The sequence below is a fragment of the Anolis carolinensis genome, chromosome 5 (genome assembly GCF_035594765.1).
Source record: "Anolis carolinensis isolate JA03-04 chromosome 5, rAnoCar3.1.pri, whole genome shotgun sequence".
Classification (NCBI taxonomy): domain Eukaryota; kingdom Metazoa; phylum Chordata; class Lepidosauria; order Squamata; family Dactyloidae; genus Anolis; species Anolis carolinensis.
Genome location: NC_085845.1, coordinates 68,381,636 through 68,402,597, shown reverse-complemented (window position 1 = coordinate 68,402,597; position 20,962 = coordinate 68,381,636). Strand labels below are relative to the sequence as shown.

General features: G+C 38.4%; 1 long non-coding RNA gene across 2 annotated transcripts; it reads right to left on the bottom strand.

Moving 5' to 3' along the window:
• Positions 1-2,302: 2,302 nt before the first annotated feature.
• On the bottom strand, positions 2,303-20,962 carry LOC134299244 (uncharacterized). Of its 2 annotated transcripts, XR_010006429.1 has the most exons (3): positions 18,730-20,962; positions 12,059-12,163; positions 2,303-11,270 (listed from the first exon to the last, which is right to left on the bottom strand). It is a non-coding gene; the product is annotated as an uncharacterized LOC134299244 (long non-coding RNA). The 2 variants fall into 2 exon arrangements; XR_010006428.1 differs by having other exon boundaries at positions 2,303-12,163.

The following is a 20,962-nucleotide window of genomic DNA, read 5'->3' as shown; positions in this document are numbered from 1 at the left end:
TTCGCCGACGACGTGATTTGTATATTAGAAAACCCAAAAGAAAGAATAAAAGATTGGTTAGAGAAAATAGAGGAGTATGGGACCCTGGCTGGCTTTAAAATTAATAAGGAAAAAACAACGATCTTAACAAAGAATATGTCAAACAAAAGTCAGGGGGAACTTAAAGATATTTCGGGATTAAAAATTGTCAAGAAATTTAAATATTTAGGAATCTGGATAGGAAATAGAAATAATCAACTATTGGAACTTAATTATGGAACGAAATGGAATGAGATTAAAAGGGACCTAGAAAATTGGAAAAACCTAAATATATCACTATTGGGTAGAATAGCAATAATAAAAATGAATGTATTGCCTAAATTACTATACCTTTTCCGTAACATCCCCATCATTAGAGGCAAAAAATTATTCAACGATTGGAATCGCGAACTAAACAAATTCACCTGGAAAAAAAAAAACCTAGAATTAAATTTACCACGATGACTACCCCAAAAGAAAGAGGGGGATTTGACATTCCAAATTTAAATTTATACCATGAAGCATGTGCGTTAGATTGGATAAGAGATTGGGTAAGATTGGAAAAAATTAAAATACTATCACTAGAAGGAAGTGACCTGAGATGGGGATGGCATGGCTACTTATGGCAAGACAAAGCGAAAATAGATAAACAATTTGGTAACCACTTTGTTAGAGCAGCATTATTGGCAACCTGGCAAAAATATAAGAGATTTCTTTACGAAAAAACCCCACTTTGGTTGTCTCCGTTAGAGGCAACGCAACGTAGGTTGCTCGGCTGGCAAAAATGGCCGACGTATTCGGAAATTATTAAGAAAGCAGAGGCGGGGATACTTATACCCCCGATGAAAGAATGGGAGGACATTAAAAAAGAATATAAGAATGTCACATGGCTACAATATCATCAATTAAAAGAATGTTATAAAAAAGATAAAAAATTAGGTTTCAGTACCACTACAAATTTTTGGGACAATCTGCTGAAAAGGGAGAAAAAAGTTATAACAATCCTTTATAAAAAACTGCTTGAATGGAATACGGAATCTGAAATAGTCAAAGAATCAATGATAAAATGGTCCAGGAACCTGGGAAGACCTATAACTATAGATGAATGGCACACTATATGGAATAAAAAAATTAAATTATGCTACTCTACTGATCTAAAGGAAAACTGGCTGAAAACAATACACAGATGGTATTTGACGCCTAAAAAATTAGGATTTATGTATAAAAATAGAGATAATAGATGTTGGCATTGTAGGGAACGAGTAGGATCATATTTCCACATGTGGTGGAATTGTAAGATAATAAAAAAGTATTGGAAAACAATTCACACAGAATGTAAAAAGATATTAAAACTGGAATTTGAGTGCAAACCGGAATATTATTTACTAGGTCTATATAACTTTAAAGAAGGGGGGATAACAACTCCAGAGCAAGAGAAGAAGAATAAGGAAAGACTATTTACATATATGGTAACGGCCGCCAGACTTGTGATAGCAAGAAACTGGAAGGACGGAAAAAATCTCTCAAAAGAATTGTGGCTGGAGAAACTAATGGATATTAAAAACATGGACAGACTAACCTTCCTGATCAAAAAAACTACGGGAAGACCAATGAGAGAAACAAATTGGTCACCCCTGGAAGAATATCTTCAATGATGATGAAATGAAGAAACTACATGTTTGAAGATGGAAGCTGGTTGATTGGAAGTCATGTACCCCTCCCCCCTATCCTACCCCCCTAGGATAGGGCTTTCCCCCCCTTCCCTATTTACCTATTGCCCTTCCCCTCCCCAATCACCTATTCCCCAATATTTCCCTCCCTTCCTTTTCCTATGCTTCCCCTCACATACATGAGTCATATCCTCCTCCCTCACCCTCCCCCACAATTCATTGTAAAACCTCAATAAAAATTATTTAAAAAAAAAAAGTGCAACAAAAGAAAAAAATATAAAAATTAATAGCATTTAAATGTTACATATAAAATAGTCAATAGAATTAAAGTACGATACAGTTAAAACCACTAAATATAAACATCGATATATAATTAGATTAGATGACATTAGATTAGATAAGAGCATCCCCAGAACAATTTACTGGAGATAAAGCTTGTCTCAAATTTCATTGCTGCCAGGGCAAAAAGAGAAACATGGCGAGTGACCATAGAATTGATATCACACAAGAGATAGAAAATGTTTTCTTAAACACAATTGGAATGTAGATATGATAGAATATATCCCTAAAATTTGGTTTGTGGTTCAAAATACAGAGAACAGGAGAGCAAATAATGTGGAAAATCCGCAGTTTATTATTTATTATTATTTACAATATTTATATTTCGTAGTTGTCATCACAAACCAACATAACCAAACTAGACAAACTATGACTCCTGTCAAGAATTTCTTGTTACTACTGTATAAATATAAATAATATAACATTTTAATATATTATTACCATTATTTCCATGTACAACTGGTATGTACATTTACCGATCCTGCAAGTTCTGGTGTTTTGTTTGGCGGGCACCGGGCATGCTTCCAAACAAAAACTTTGCTAGGTCTTACTTTTGGGGGAGGCCTTATATTTAGCAATTCAGCAAAACCTCTGCTAGGTCTTATTTTTTGGGGATGTCTTATTTTCAGGGAAACAGGGTCATTACCTCATGGTCAGAGTGATTTATTGCAGCTGCTCAACAGCCTGCGCCACAGCCCGGCCCCAACCAATGCAGAAATGGAGGTCGAAACAGTATGAGAATATTTGATACTTTAAAAATGTAGAGCTGTACAAACTTAGCTAAATTTTGCAAATGTGAGCTTTGACAGGTAAATGTCGATGGTCAGAACCATAGTATCTATACCATTTTCAGCAATTCACTATGTAAAAAAAAAAAATCTGTTCCTGATTTGAAAGTGTTACTTCCTGTTTAATCATGTGGTACTTACTTTGAAAGTAGTTGTTATACTCCAGAAACTTCATTTTCTGGAATATAACAACTACAGTAGAGTCTCACTTATCCAACACTCGCTTATCCAACGTTCTGGATTATCCAATGCATTTTTGTAGTCAATGTTTTCAATATTACATGATATTTTGGTGCTAATTTTGTAAATACAGTAATTACAACATAACATTACTGCTTATTGAACTACTTTTTCTGTCAAATTTGTTGTATGACATGATGTTTTGGTGCTTAATTTGTAAAATCATAACCTATTTTGATGTTTAATAGGCTTTTTCTTAATCTCTCCTTATTATCCAACATATTCGCTTATCCAACGTTCTGCCGGCCCGTTTATGTTGGATAAGTGAGACTCTACTGTACTTTCAAACAGTGTTGAATTGGTTGAGACTCTATGAGATATTCATTGAAAAGCTATTTCAAACTGGGCTGCATTTTCCATGTTTTTATGATAGAACTAATTAGGAAATGGCATTTATAACCCAAGAACAAAAATTGTGTTACATAGTTGTTAGTAGTCTGCCTAGCCAATTGTGTGCCATAGTCAGGACAAAATTCAAAACTGAGTAATAATACTATGTCTTGACTGAGGAGAAGAACTGAATTGAATTGAAGACAGAAAAATGACCAAGTGGAGGAGGATGCAATTGAAGGAATGTTTGATGTCTTGAATTCCAACCATTGCATTTTGAAAGTTGCTCAAAACATGACTTGGAGAAAACCCTAACTGTAGAATCTTCAATAGTTAAGTAACATTAAATGCATATGAAATCTAATAGAAAGAAAACTGACATCTGCTTGAACCAAAGCTGCAGGAATTCCAGGTGCAAGCATTGAAAAATTATTCAGAACTATATACAGTTTAGCCACCCGAGAGTCATTCCTGATTCTCAGATAGCAGAACTATACAGAATGTGGGTAATGACTTCAATTCAGGTACATGAACCCCTAGCTTTGTTCAATCTAATTATTTTTTATGAACCACTGAAAATGAGTGTCTCTTTCCAAACACCATCACCTTTGTTTGGGTATGGTTCAGGTTCAGCTTTTCTTTTGAACAAAATACATTCAGATTAGAGAGAAGCCTTCTCAAACCCAGACAGGTAAGTGAAATTAATAGCATATCATCAGCATATAAAATAATAGACCCTTTTCATCCAACTGAGATCCTCATTGTGATGAAAAAGAATGAGAAGCGGATTTGGGATAACATTTCTATTATTATGCTCTCAGACATACCAGTACTTGTTGGGCAAATTTTATCACACCAATAGAATATTCATTTTCGCAGATTTTGTGTAGCAGTATCTTCAGGGAACTATCTTTCTACTTGTTTGCCCTATTGGCCTCCTGTGTTTGTGTCAAAAAAGAATGTGATTGCAGTTTTTACTCTGAACAAAGCCCCAGGAGAAAATATGAGCCCTCCAGAAATATTCAAATACTTTCCTAAGTTGTGAGATCTTATATTAGTCAGACATTTACCCAAATCAACAATACAGGTATAATGCCAGTGGGCTGGAAATAGTGTAGTTGTTCTTATTCACAAGAAGGATGATTATTTACAAACCAATAATTATCAACATATTAGTCTTTTACACATTGACTCTCAATTATATAGTAAATATCTGTTTGAAAATTGAAAAATTGGGAAGCTGCAAACAGTCTGAACAGGCTGGTATTAGGAAAGGGCAGAACAGAACTGACATTTGTTTGATTATTTTTTTTAACTCAACAAGGAAATGCTGTCTTTTGTTGATATAGCTGTAGCTTTTGACTAGATTGACAGAAACCTGTTATGGCATAAACTGACGAACACAAGCATAGATAATTGCCTATTGTTTCTAATCAAGGAACTGTTTTCTAAGTGCGAGAAACAAGAGTTGGCATTTCCCTCTCATCAACAGATCTTATCTCCATAAATAAAAAAGTAAAACAATGATGCTTGTTGGCACCATCTCTCTTTAATTTATATCTATATTATATAATTCCAGCATTGCTTGGTCCAAAATTGTTTCTACCTACAACTATATTAAACTTTTGTAGATGTTTTACATTTTGAAGTGATATACATATTTTAGTTATATTTCAACAATAATCTTCCTGTGTATTTTTGCTATATTATCTATTAGAACTTTGCGATCAATTACAATCATTACAAAATTAGAGGGTGCCAGTGTTTCATTTCTAAAATGATTCTAAAGTATTGTTAGTGATTTTTTATTACTATAATAAGAGTAATGAAATTTCATTACTTTTACGTTTTAGTCATTGCACAAGTAGGGAAACTTCAGGGGCTCTTTTCTCCTTCATTTGAACAGCGATTGGGGTGAAACTTGCTACAATGGTAGAACACATTTGCCACTGTTAGCCCATCATGTTTCAGAATGTTTCACTCATCCACTGATATTTGGGGAATTTTCAAAGTTTTTATAAAAACATTTATTAAAATAAAAACTACAAGAGCTATCTCCTTGAATTTTCTATAGCATGACACAGGATAACAGGGGATCATCCCCCCCAACCTTCAGAAATATTCACACATCTACTGATTTTAGGGAATTTTAAATTTTTTTGACAAAAACATTTTTTTAAAAAAAGCTGCAACAGCTATCTCACTTAATATCTCTCATATTAATCAATAGAACTTCCATTTAGAGATTTCTTCCCAGTCCAGCACAGAAATTTACTTACTAGAAGTATCAGTCAGTCCTCCATTTGCAGATTCAACAATTTATTAGAACTCAGTCATACCAGCCACATGACTTTGCAGGTGTCTATGGACAATGCCGGCTCTTCGGCTTAGAAATGGAGATGAGCACCAACCCCCAGAGTCCCACACGACTAGACTTAATGTCAGGGAAAGACCTTTATCTTTACCTACAGCCTCTCATAGTTTGTCATTTCCACCTCATGAATAGTTTTTTCCATCTTGACTACTCTCTGATGTTGCTTGACCACAAGTGTCCCAATTTTTATATGTGAAATGTGGGAGAGCAAAATGGAAGAGGAGAAGAGGAAGACAAAGAAGACAAAGGAGAAGGAGAAGAAGAGCTAGAACTCTAGATAACAGACATCACAAACTAGAACCTTTTGTTTGTAAATTATGTATTCTACCAGAGGGGCCTCATTTGCCTGGCCTATAAGGCAAAAGAATATCTCAAAGACTCTGGATCATTTCTAGTCACACTTTATTAACTTTTTGAGGAAAAAGATCATGTCGCTGACAAGGTATTTGCAAAGCAAAAAGGAAGAGGAGGAGAAGCCTGAATAGCAATTGTCAGATTTGCAAAATCGCACTGTGATTACTCATCGTATTAGGAGCGAGCTTTTGACTTGTTGTTTGAAATATCTCCTGAAAGAAGGCCTGCTCTAAATGACTGCTGCTATTATGAGAAAGCTGAATCTTGACAAAATATTGATACTGTCTGGATTCAACAGCTGCCGAAACTATGTTCACAGCTGTAGGAAACTGGAGGCTGCATCAATATTTTGAAAAAAATGAAATGACTGCTGCCGTTACAAGAAAGTGAAAACCTGATTTTAAAAATAGCAACAAGCAAAAGAGCTTTCATTTTGACAGAAAAGGGGCAGAGCAAGGTCACTTATACAGCAGAGACTCCGGCTTCCCTGGGGTTCCTCGCCAACAGAGGCCAAGCTGTCCCCTATAGGCTTTGCTGCTTTGAAGAAGATATTTCATTTCACATTTCCCCATAGGAACCAATGATAACCCTAGGACTTCATATGATGAAAAATATATCAGGGGACAGAACTGGCAGTACAATACATGATCCCTGCCTGCAGTGTCAGACCAAGTGGCAGGTTAGGTGTTAAATGGAGAGGCTTAATAAAAGTATATAAATTTAAAAATGGGCAGGAGGAAGATATTTTTGTTAGATCACAATTTGGGCTCACAGTGCAGCTCTGAGTGGGGAGATTCAAGGCATCAGAAAATCAAATGAAATGCTTGCTATAACTAGGGACATGAACGGTTTTTTAGTGGTGCCTGGGAGGGTAGGAACTTGCCTTCTGCCACTGCCTTATCCCTCACATTTTTCCGCTTTCCTATCCATTCTCCATTCGAACTTTGTTTTTTAACCTCCCCTTCTTCAGTAGTAAATCATACCTTATATCATTGGTTCTCGACTTGTGGGTCCCCAGATGTTTTGGTCTTCATCTCCCAGAAATCCCAACAGCTGATAAACTGGCTGGGATTTCTGGAAGTTGTAGGCCAAAACACCTGGGGACCCACAGGTAGAGAATCACTTCCTTATATCTTGTTTGGACTATTGCAGTAAAGATATATAGGCAACCTTGTAAAAATGTTCAGAAACTAGAAAAAAATTCAGAATACGGCAACCAGTTGTCATTGTTAACTGCTGTCAAGTTGACTTTGGCTTATAGCAAACTCATGAATGAGACCTCTTTTCATCAACAGCCCTGCTCAGGTTTTGTAACTTGGAACTGTGGCTTCCTTGATTAAGTCAATCTGGAATTCAATCATTCTCTTTTCCTACTCCCTTCTACCTAATCAAACATTATTGTCTTTTCTAGTAAGACATGTCTTCTGATATATGTCCAAAGTACAGCAGCTCCAGTTTAGTCATCTTGGCTTCTAGAGAAAGTTCAGACTTTGTTTCAGGACATATTGATTTGTTGGGTTTTTTTAGGAGTACTCATAAAACTCTTTTTCAGGACCAGTTAGATATTGATGGGGTCCAGTTATAGGGAATATCATCATGCTTAAATAATAACAACAACAACAACAACAACAACAACAACAACTATATTCCACCCTTCTCCCTGCATGAACTCAGAACAGATTACAGCATATAAACAGACACAGGTAAACATTCAATGCCTTATTACAATAATATACAATGAGACACAAATACACAGGAAAAGGAAAAGGCTTCTTCTTTCATTGCTGGCTCTGGAGGTCGTGCTCATCTCTGGCTCTGGGGGAGGTGCTCTTTTACGTTTCCAAGGTGAGGAGCCTGTGTTGTCTGTAGACACCTCCTGTTGTGTGGTCGGCAAGTCTGCTTGAAAGCTATAATGGCCATTTCCAGTCTATTTCAGTCATAATTCAAAGTACTAGCTGTGCCCCAAAAAAGACCAACATAATTTAGGAAACTAGAGAAAACATTACTTATGGCCTCATCAGATGAGTGGTTTCCCCATTTCAGCATGCTGCCAGTACACTGCCAGGATGGAGTCCACTGGAGCCCTATCAAATGATGCAGGGCGACTTCTGGTGGGGCTCCAATGAGTTCTATGCAAGCAGCATTCTAAGAGGGAGCCCTGAGAAGTTGGGTGACTAACCAACCATCTCCTCATCGAAGAAGCCGAGGCAGCACTCAATGAAGCCAGGGACAGCACAGAAACATTGTCTGGTGGCAGTCCATGACCCACAACGGTAAGGGGACACGGTAAGGCTACCCCATGGTTTCCCATGTTGATCCCTACTGTCCCCCATGTGATGAAGTCCTTAAATGTCTATATTCTTCTTTAAAAACTTTTGAAAAGTCTTTGGGATAGATATTTCTTTCTGTCCTGTTGGGCAAAACCTAGTAGACAACTCTCTTGGTGACTGATCCCAAGCTTTTGACTTCTGTTGCAAAGGACGCCCTTTAATGAGCCACTCCTTTATAGTCATGCTTGGTTTTGCTTCATTTTATTGCTCCCATAATGTTTTACGTCTCTATTTCTCTCTTTTGATTTTCATTCTTTTCTTTTACATATCCGACATCTTTGTTTTGGCACTGCTGTGATGAAGAAACTTCTTGCTGGGTTCTCTTTGGGAGCAACGTACATAAAATTTTATGGCAAGCATCCTGGTGCGCATAGGACAGACATCCTGATGTGATGTGTATTCTTTATTTTCTTGAGTAATAGGCATAATTTACCCACCATGAAACCCATTCAGTAATGGACTAGTTTTACTTGTGTAATTGTTTTTTCCTATTAACTCACTCCCTTTATTCCCTTTATAGCGCACTTATTTTCTCTCATGCCTTTGCTTATTTCACTCACTGCAGGATTCTGGGAGCTATAGTCCAAAAAAGTAATATTCCCAAGATTTGCTTTACTAATTTTTTCTCTTGGAATACTCGCCATATAGTTAATAGTTTGGACAAAATTAAAGCCTAAAATTTAGGCATAAACACTCATGTCTCAGACCAGTTCCTGCTGTTCTGGTATCAGAGCTTATGGGACATTTTAAGAATATATATAAATACATACTAGCTTAGGTACCGGTGATGTCTGGGTTATTTGAAAAGGGCATTGTTTGTTTTTGGATGTTAGGTAATATCAGTTTGGTCATCTGTTGTGCTATGTCTTAGGAAAAAAATCTTTTTATGAATGCTCCCATAAGAAAATTCATAATGATGTGGGTGAACTACAATTCCCAAAAATCTTGGGTCAACACTCCCCCAAATTCTGCCAGTATTCACAGTTGGCCATGTTGGGTCTGTGTGCCAAGTTTGGACCAGATCCGTTACTTGGTGGGTTCAGTGTTCTCTGAATATGGCTGAACTATAACTCCTGGATGTCAAGATCAATCACCCCCAAACTCCGCCAGTATGCAGTTTTGGCCATGTTGTGTCTGTGTGCCAAGTGAGTTCCAGATCTATCATTGGTGGGGTTCAGAGTGTTGTTAAATAGCAGGTGAACTATACATTCCAGTCCCTACAACTCTTATATATCATGGTGAATTCTCCCCAAACATCTCTCTCCAGTATGTTCAGTTGCTGATCAATATATCTGTTTGCTGTGTGCCATAAAAAGGGTAGGAAAGAATTAAGAGAGAGGCAGTGGGTGGGGTCATGCAAATGGAGGGAGAAAGGAACACTGGGATGTGCTCGCTGTACCCTACAATGTCCTGGAAGGAAGTGACTTGGTGGCTCCACAGCACTGGGAACTATAGCCTGTTTTTGGAGACTGGAGGCTGTCTGTGTGAATAGACACCCGCGCCACATACACACATACATATTTTCACTTTTATTATATGTATAGATGTATGTGTGCACACACATGTGTATATACATATATATAATCTTAATGTGTGTGTGTGTATGTACATGATACACACACATATGTATGATTTCATCATCCATTGGTAGAGTGCATGAGGGCAGTAAACCACAGATTAAATCCCTGGCATTTTCAGTGTTGAGGATCAGTGAGCAGGTGGCAAAAAGAACCAGTGCCTGTGATCCTGGAGAGCTGCTGTCAAAGACAATATGGTAAGCACCTGTGACCCTACAAATATTTCTGGATTGATTGCACTTTCATAAATTCAAACTATTGGCTATGCTCACTACAGCTGCTGGAGCTGTAGGCCAAAATCATCTGGTGATTGACAATTTCTCATTCCTGGAATAGGTCAGTCTGGATAGATGAACATGTGGTGCCTTCCATGCTATCGCTCTATGATTCTATGCTAATTGCCATGGAATGCTAAAATTTGTTATCTGATGAGAAGCTAGATCACAGAGAATTCTCAAAACCATTCCCTAGAATTTCCATGATTCTACAGGACTGGATCAAGATTTCCACAGGACTGATCTAAGGCAATTAAAGTGAAATCATGGCACTTTGTCACATAAGGAAAGCAAACTAGTATTGAAGCCAGACTGTCCCTATCACACAAGGGCATGCTCACACCACTACCCATCTGTCTCCTCCTCGTGCTTAGCACATCCCTCACTATTGATGGGCAAAACCAATTGCCTTCCTTTCTCACTTTCCCACTTCCCTTCACTATTTCTGAGTCAGGAATTAAAAAAAATATTTTGGTAGTATTTTACTTTTTAAATTAACCATAGCTGCAGCTGTGAAATTCCTTTTAATATTAATTTTAAAAACACTGACAGCCAAAGTGTTTGAAGGCAGGGTTATGAAGGTATGGGGTCACGGATCAACAGATTGGTGCAATTGTGCTAATGGAGAGAGGTGTGATAACCAGAGTGCTTGTGTTACGATAGAATGACTGCCATGGAATAGCGACTTTGTGTGATAAAATCTACAGTGCTGTAACTGTATAATATGAAAAGTCCCATAGCATGACTTGATATTGGGCAGATTGCTTCGTTCATTACAGTGCATTGTACAGGCTGTAATCCTGTCACTGACTTCCCATTATTGTTTTCAATTAGATCAGGTGTGTTCCTCAGAAGGAGGAAAGACCCCAAGCTGCAATAACAGTCTAAAATCAGATAAGAGAGACGCCAGCATACCCGTTATTACAGGGAATATTTGCAACCCAGATTTTCTTCAATATCTCCATGAGCTTCAGCCTGAAAGTAATTACAAAATCAAATAGAATGCAGTTAAGAGTGGCATCAGATCAAAAGTTATCAAAAACACTGAAGGCAGTTAGCTGAAAACAGAGCGGAGCAAATGCTTGCTGGGAAAGTACTGTGTTAGCACGAACATTAACTCAGCAGAGAGTGACCTACTTGGGATTCCTAGTCACCATCTGTTCTCACAGATTTTCTGTTCTCCTAGGATAAAAAGTTTAGGAATTGTTCACAGTCGTATACCACCTTGCTGCTAAGAGCTGGAAAGGCCACATCCTCCTTTCATTTCTTTTTTGTTTGCTTGCTTGTTTTGCATTTGTTTGCAAATGCTTGAGATAAAAGACCCAATTCAATGTGGAGCAATGGATTATTTCCAGAAAAGATATGCCAAGGATCTGGGATAATTGAAACAAACCAATCCATAGAGCTAAAAGCTCTGTTCGCTAATATCATATTTTGTCTCAGCTCCTTGGGGGTTAAGGAAATATTGTCTACACACACTTAGCTTGAGGCAGATTCTCTTTGCACATGCTCTAGAGGATATCATGGCACATTATCATCAGATTCCTTGGAAGAGTATAGCAATAGGCTATTTCCCTGACAGGTTTTTCCTGACATTTGAACATCAGTCACTACAGGCAACTTTCAGCTCACTGTTACAGAATCATAGAATCACAAATTTGGAAGAGACCACAAGGAACATATAGCCTAATCCCATGCCATGCTGGAATACGTGATCAAAGAACAGTCAACAGGTGATCATCCAGTTTCTGTTTAAAACTCACCAGAGAAGGGGACTCCAAGGCAGAATATCCTACCACGAAACAGTTCTTACCATTAGGAAGTTCTTCTTAGTGTTTAGGTAGAATCTCTTTTCCTGCAGATGGAATCTATGGAGAATAGAGGGGTTAAAACAATATGCAATAGGGAGGATTTTATCAAATTATCAGAATTGCAGGGATTTCTATTTCTGCTGCCACCAAATATGTAGAGGATTTGAACTCACTACTTCCATCAAATTTTGCCACCAATGCTTTATTCAGGAGCCTCTTCTATATTAGGATATTTGAGAGAGAGAGACGTGACACTTTATATGAGAAGAAACAAGAAATGGTTGTTTATTTGTAGTTTGAACAGTAAATATTTGTGATGGTTTCATTAACATTGAACAGTATAGATGCTTAGTGGTTTCATTAAAGGCTTGTGCTTTTCTACTTCAAAGGATGTTCATATAACTTGCTTTCTGTATAAATATGTTCCTTCACCAAGGAAACTCAAACAGGACAATTTACTTTTAAATCCACTTCTCATGGATTTAAACAGTAACTCTCTATACCATAGAGCTCACAAAATTAGGCCTCAGCCCTTTCTTTCTTAAAGGCTTTCCCTATATTTCCTCAAAGAGGCTTCTTTCTCAAAACACAGTTCCCAACTGACTGAATTCCAAAGACCAACTCCTAACTGACTGACTTTCAGAAGCCAATTGCTCACTGACTGGAGTCCAAGCCCTAACTGATAACTGAAAAAAAATTCCTGGCTCTAATTGTCACTTTGGCTCTGCCCATCTCCAGTTGCTAAGCAACTTCTCATTTGCATTCAACCAATCAGATTGCATCTATGGTAATGACTACTTCATTGCTCCTCTCCCTTGCTCTGCTGAGCTGTTGCAAGTTACGCCTACAAAATGGCCGCACCCTCAGCCCTGCTCACAAAATGGCCACACACCAGTCCTGCGAAGTGGGCCACTCACCAACCTTGTAAGGTAGGCCAGATTTGTTACAGAATCCAATCCATTGCTGTATGACCTGATCTCTGGAACAGCATAAAACAAGTTCATTTGCTCTTCTATATGACATCTCTGAAAAGCGAGGCAATTTGCTGCCACCAATTATATTAAATGTACAGTTGCTACCACCAATTATAACATATGTGCCACTGCTCATCAGAGCCATACAAGAAAAAAACCCCAAAATGGCGGGAAACTCTGACTTTTAGAGTGATGGTTAATGAGCAAAGAGGCCATCTCCTTATTATGATGAACAGGAAGACACGAAAACTTGGGGTGAAATAAAAACAGAACTGTGATGTTTATTTGAACAATAACATGAAGGTTGCATATTGGTTACAAAAGAATAACAGGCTGGTTACTTAAAATAAAATGGTTCTTTAACTTGATTTCTTCAGAAACTATGTTCCCTCACCAGAGAACATAGCAAGCTTTTAAAAAACCTCACAGAGCTCTCTTCCAGAGGCTCGTATAATAAGCACTCTAACCCTTAGAGGCTTTCTACAATATCTAGCCCTTCTCCCTGAAGGCTATTAAAACTTTTTCCCTCAAAGAGGTTCTTTACTAATAGCCCCCAAACACTTTCTTCCTTTCCCTTCAAACTCCACTTCCTGACTCACTAACTCTCTGTCCAAATATCTCTTTCTGCCTCTCTGGTGCCGCCCATCTCCTGTTGCTAGGCAACTCCCTCCAACTCCATTCACCAATCAGACTCCACTACCATATATGGAGCTGCCTGATCTCTCCTCCCCTTGCCTGGCTCTGCCTTTCTTACGAAGGCCCAGAACTGACTTTACACACCAACCCTGCAAGGCAGGCCATTCCGTTACAACATCATTTCAAATATTTCAGCATAGCTATCATGCCCCCTCTTAACTGTCTCTTCTCTAACTCCCTAAGGTGCTCCTCATAGGGCATGGTTTCCAGAACGTAAGTACGGAAACAGTCTTCACCATGTTGGGAGTGGGGAGGGGAGTTGATGAACCTGCTTTGGCAGATTACATATATTTCAGCACCTTAAATAACTATTTTAAAGTCTTGAATAAAAGCCACAGCGGATTCTCTGAACTCCCAACATGAAAGCCCACCAGCCACCATCACAAAAAAGGACACAACCTATTCCCGCTAGCCCTTGGGATGAATATAGTGGCCCATGTTCATGGAGGTCTCAAAGCAAACCCTACATTTGAGGAAGTGCTAGTTCACTGTAAATGTTAGGTCTTCCGTATACCTCCCATCAACAAGAGTGAAGATTTCAGAATTTGGAATCAGCTCTTTGTCTCTCATTAGGTCCAGGAAGCTTTGTGGCCTTTCACAGTGTACTCCAAAGTGCAGTCCGATCATGAGAAGTAACTACACTACTATATGCCCACATTGTGGATTCTTTCATCACATTTGTTCCAGTTATAGTCACACCATTAACATCTTTGGAGTAGATTACATGAAACCTTCCAGAATAAGATGGATTCCCCCATAGATTCTAAAATAGTTTCATAGTCTAATTAATTGTCGTAACTGCAAAAATCCCATTTTGTCATTTCCTGAAATGGATTTAGGGATCTTCATAGATTAGAAGGAGGAATATGTCCAGAGAAGGGTGACCAAGATGATCAAAGGTCTAGAAACTATGCCTCATAAGTAATGACTTAGGGAGTTGGATATATTTAACTTATAGAAGAGCAGGTTGAGAGATGACATAATAGCCATTTTTTAAAATCCGAAGGGACATAATGCAGAAGTTGGAGCAAACTTGTTTTCAAGCTGCTCCAGAGACTAGGTTATAGGCAAATGGGTTCAAATTACAAAAAAAAAATCCCCAAAAACAAACCTTATTTGATTTAATCATTAAGAAGAATTTCTTGTCTGTTCCATCTCACTATGTATTGCTTGTATGATCTGTTTAATTGGAATATATCCTCAAAAATTGGACTTCTAATCTTTGGAGATCTTTAAACAGAAGTTGGATGGGCATCTTTCAGAAGTGCTTTAGTAGTGTATACATGTATGGGATTGGACTAGATGGGCCTTGTGAGCCCTTCCAAATCTAAGATTCTTTTTTTTAATTTAATGTTAATTTAGATTAAATGAATTTACTACAAACAGGATACTAACATCCATGGATGCTCAAGTTTCTGCTACCCTGTTCCCCCAAAAATAAGACATCCCCAAAAAATAAGACCTAGCAGAGGTTTTGCTGAATTGCTAAATATAAGGCCTCCCCCGAAAGTAAGACCTAGCAAAGTTTTTGCTTGGAAGCATGCTCGGCGCCCGCCAAACAAAACACCAGAGCATGCAGGATTGGTAAATGTACATAGGAGTTGTACATGGAAATAATGGTAATAACAAGAAATTCTTGACAGGAGTCAGTTTGTCTGGTTTGGTTATGTTGGTTTGTGATGAAAACTACTGTACAGTATATAATAAATGTTCATTTTTTTGTTCAACAATAAATGTGAATTCTTCTTCATGGAAAAATAAGACATCCCCTGAAAATAAGACCTAGCGCATCTTTGGGAACAAAAATAATATAAGACACTGTCTTATTTTCGGGGAAACACGGTACAGACAATAATGTACAAAAAGATGTCCCTTATATAAAATGGAAACATAAAGGTCTGATTTTTTGGATTATTTAAAAAATATTTTGAAACCATGAATGATTGACTCAGTGGGTACAGAATCCATGAATATAAAGAGCCTATTGTGTGTTTAGAGAGAATGATTATTCCTTGTCTGAAATGCTTGGGACCAGAAATGTTTTGCATTTTGGAAAAAAAATGGATTTTAGAATGAAGATGAAATCCATTTATGTTTCACATACACCTAAGTTTGAAGGTAATTTTATACATATTTTAAAATACCAACAGTATAGATTACAACACTGGATGATTTTTAGGTACTGTTCCATTAAATCAGTGGAGGCCACTAGGAGGTGCTAGAGAGAGAATTTGAATTCCAAAATCCACCCCCCCCCCCCCCCCCAAAATCCAAAACATTTCTGGTCCCAAGCATTTCAGATAAGGAATAATCAACCCATGCATGAAAACATGGACTACAAAAGGGAAAAAGTGGAAAAGAGCAATTGAGAACAGGGAGATTTTACTGAGAATCCAAGAAAACTGGTGCGTTGTTAATAAATATGTGCATCAAGTTAATCTAGATCTTAGTATGAAGATATTCTTGCTGAAGGTCGAGGAATATGGCCTTGGCTATGTTGGCCACTGGAGCCCCTGGTGGCACAGTTGTTTAAACCGTTGAGCTGCTAAACTTGCCTACCGAAAGGTCGGCAGTTCAAATCCAGGGAGCAGAGTGAGCTCCCATTGTTAGCCCCAGCTTCTGTCAACCTAGCAGTTCGAAAACATGCAGATGTGAGTATATCAATAGGTACCACTCTGGTGGGAAGGTAACAGTGGTCCATGCAGTCAAGCTGGCCACATGACTTTGGAGGTGTCTACAAACAATGCCTAGAAATTGAGATGAGTATCAACCTCCAGTTGGACATGACTAGACTTAATGTCAGGGGGAAACCTTTACCTTTATGTTGGCCACTAAGAAAAGCCAGTGATCCTCTCATTTTTGTAGTTAGTTTCTTGTAAATTATCAGGAAGAAAGCCACAGCAGAAGGAAGATCAACCTGTTCTACCCCTTCAGTGTGGAAAGTGGCTGAGAACTTCTAACCATGTTTTGTGACAACTATGTGTTCTCGAAGGCTTTCATGGCCAGAATCACAGGGCTGTATGGCCATGTTCCAGAAGTATTCTCTCCTGACGTTTCGCCCACATCTGTGGCAGGCATCCTCAGAGGTTGTGAAGTATATACAACAACCCATCCCATGGAAGAATTCTGTAATTTTTGTGTTGAACTCCTTAAATGTAAATTAGGATTCTAAGAATAAAAATACAGGTTGTCCAGTGGGTTTCTATCTCCTCAAGAGGACTCAGGGTGGTTTCCAACATAGCAAAGAAACCAAACAACAAATTAAACATAATAAAGAATAATAAACATAAAATAAGTATGTGAAATTCAAAACAACCACAATAATTAAAAAAATAGTTACAAAGTGCTCCATCAGCGGGGCCAGATATAATGACCAGGGCTATTTGGGTTGTTGTGATAAGTCTGGTCTTTTTCTTGGCATGGTGTGTTCTTGCTGTATTCACTGTCACATAAGTGAATATACACAGGGTCAAAATAGTGATGTGTGTACTCTCTATTTTTTCTCTTAATATCTTGAGTGAGTCATCTGCCCTAAGAGTGATATATTCAAGCAAGATAATGCTTACATGATCAAACAAGCTCAACTATTGAAATACAGCCTTTTTTTGGACAACACTCTGAAAAATGCGTAAGCAGAACTGATCTCTATACTGATTTGTTTGGGAACAGGGTTTCAATAACACTATGTAACAAGATTTGAAAAAAATCAGTTTCTGGTTTGAAAGTGTTATTTCCTGTTTAATTGTGTGGTACTTAATTTGAAAGTAGTTGTTAATACTCCAGAAACTTTGTTTTTGTGGCTGCCACAAACTATGTTAAATTGCTTGAGACTCTAGGATATTCATTGAAAAACTATGGCAAATTGTGCTGCAGGGTGTCCTGCAAAATACACTTTTTCCATGTGTTTATGAGAGACGGTAAAGGTAAAGATTTCCCCTGACGTTAAGTCCAGTCTTGACCGACTCTGGGGGTTGGTGCTCATCTCCATTTCTAAGCCGAAGAGCTGGCGTTGTCCATAGACACCTCCAAGGTCATGTGGCCGGCATGACTGCATGGAGCGCCGTTTATGATAGAACCAATTAGAAAATGACATTTATAACTCAGGAACAAAAATTGTGTTAAATAGTATAATCTTAGTATTCCTTGTACATCTGAACTTTAGATTCTAAGGAAATATGATTTGAAGTGTTTGATTCAGGAAAATTGAACTTATTGTAATGGACAATATTTTGGTTTTAGGTACGTATAGTAGATTTCCCCTCCCCGCAACATAATATTTGTTTATCTACTTTTTTTTCAAGTGGAATGAAAGGATTTTTTAATTATGTCAGAAGCGACTTAAAAACATACTGCAAGTCACTTCTGGTGTGAGAGAATTGGCCATCTACAGAGATGTTGCACAAGGGATGCCCGGATGTGTTACCATCCTGCTGGGAGGCTTCTCTCATGTCCCCACAAGCTAGAGCTGACAGATGGGAGCTCACCCCATCTCATGGATTTGAACCGGCAAACTTAAGGTCAATGGAAGGATGAAATGTGTTGTCAACTACTATTAAGTCAACTTTGACTTATAGCAACACTGTCAGTGAGAAATTGTGCACTCTATAGTAAAGGTAAAGGTTTCCCCTGACGTTAAGTCCAGTCGTGACCGACTCTGGGGGTTGGTGCTCATTTCCATTTCTAAGCTGAAGAGCCAGCATTGTCTAAAGACACCTCCAAGGTCATGTGGTTGGCATGACTGCATGGAGCGCCGTTACCTTCCCGCCGGAGCGGTACCTGTTGATCTACTCACATTTGCATGTTTTCGAACTGCTAGGTTGGCAGGAGCTGGGCTAACAGCGGGTGCTCATTCCGCTCCCAGGATTTGAACTTGGGATCTTGTGGTCCGCAAGTTCAGCAGCTCAGCACTTTAACACACTGTGCCATCAGGGGCCTGTAGTTCCTTCCATTTACCTGTAGTTTGGCTCTTTGTGTTCTTGCCCATACAAGCTTGGAGAAAACAAATACAATGCCATAGTGTCACATTCTTCTGATTGTCAGCCTCTCTATGCCTTCCATTTCTTTTCCTATAGTGGAAAAAAGAAAGAGGAAGATTGATTCCTAATTCTACTTGAATCTGGCACAATTTGTCTTCTGACTCTTGCCTTTATTATTTTGCAGGGCACATTAGAAAGGGAGAGAGGAGAGTGAAGGCTCAAGCTAGTTTGGGCACCATGGTTCTTCCTGATTGGAAGAGATAATAGCAGTGGGAGGACCATTCCAATGTTCACACTAATTCAAAATAGGTGCGGTCCAACTTTTTCTTCTGGCTTGAATAAACATTTAAAACTGCATTGTGATGAATTAGACAATGGTACCCTCCAAAGAACTTGGATTATAAGTCTCACAGCCACCAGCAAGCATGGCCAGTGGCCAGCAGCAATGAGCGTCATAGCCCAAAATATTGAGCCAGAATCAAGCTGGGAAAGGTGAAATCGATCCATTAATTCTTCATGTTCATCCATGTTAAAGGTAGATTTGCAAAATTTTAAACAACAGAGGGGGAGACTGAGATGCCAACGACCAAATATATTCATTGTACTCCTCCTGGATTTTTCTTGAATAATATGTGGTCTGCTTAAGTTATATCATCATTGACTATCACTTGTCGCTGATGAGTCAACTGGAAGTTGTTTCCTTCTTCTATGTTCCTACACACATTAGATTCTGGTCAAGCTATCAAAAGGTAAATATGGCAATCTGTGACAAGTGTTCTATAGATGTTTAATATGTCTGTGTAGGAGATAACAAACAAGATTGGGCATGGACAAAAGAGATGATCAATACAATTATGTTGGAAATCCACGGTAAGATGCTACTTCCTAGATTGTAGCCATGACTTGTATCCAAATTTGGAAAAGTTATGTTTTAATGAATCACACTGATTAGGGATTCTGTGGTCTCCAAGCAGCTTTAAGTATATATTTGTAGAAAAACACTTGGCTTCTCTATAATTAATGTGACACTTTTAAAGGGTCAATCCCTTTGCTCTTTAAAAGAAGTAACTTTTTATAGAAGATATATTGGTTTGGAAAATCCTTCATTTTCATCCCATGCTCTTTCCTATAGGGAAACTAAAGAGTCTGGAAACGTTTGGGTTTGTTGAATTACAGGTCCCATCATCCTCCAGCCAATGAAGCCAATGTATATGTTTCCTTACAGAATTTGAAAATACTACTCTTTTTGGACTTCAAATCCCCAAACGTCTCAATCAGCATAGACTATGTGTTGCCGAAGGCTTTCATGGCTGGAATCACTGGGTTGTTGTGTGGCCATGTTCCAGTAGCATTCTCTCCTGATGTTTTGTGGCTGGCATCATCAGAGGTTCTGTTGCTAGTGAGGCAAGTGAGGTGCATATACATATCTTAGGAATTTCCAGGGTGGGAGAAAGAACCCATGTCTATTTGAAGCACGTGTGAATGTTGCAACTCTTCAGTATTTTATCGAGATTGGTCTTGGCTCTCCTCCCAAGAAGTAATCATCTTCTGATTTCCTTGCTGCAGTCTGTGTCTGCAGTAATCGTCGTACCTAGAAATACAAAGTTTGTCACTGCCTCTACGTTTTCGCCCTCTATTTGCCAGTTATCAATCAGTCTGGTTGCCATAATCTTGGTTTGCTTGATGTTTAACTGCAACCCAGCTTTCTTCTTTCACCTTGGTTATGAGGCTCCTCAGCTCCTCCTCACTTTCAGCCATCAAAGTATATCATCTGCATATCTAAGGTTGTTAATGTTTCTTCCAGCAATTTTAACTCCAGCCTTGGATTCATCAAGCCCTGCATGTCGCATGATGTGTTCTGCGTACAAGTTGAATAAGTAGGGTGAAAGTATACAACCCTACCGTACCCCTTCCCCAATCTTGAAGCAGTCTGTTGTTCTGTGGTCTGTTCTTACTACTGCTATTTGGTCATTATACCGATTCCTCAGGAGACAGACAAGGTGGCTTGGTAGCCCCATACCACCAAGAACTTTCCACAATTTGTTATGATCCACACAGTCAAAGGTTTATACATGAAATAATAATAATAATAATAATAATAATAATAATAATAATAATTAATTCATTTCTATCCCACTTTTCTCCCATTGGTGGAATTCAAAGGGGCATAAAGGTTTCCTCTTGACATTAAGTCTAGTAGTGTCTGACTT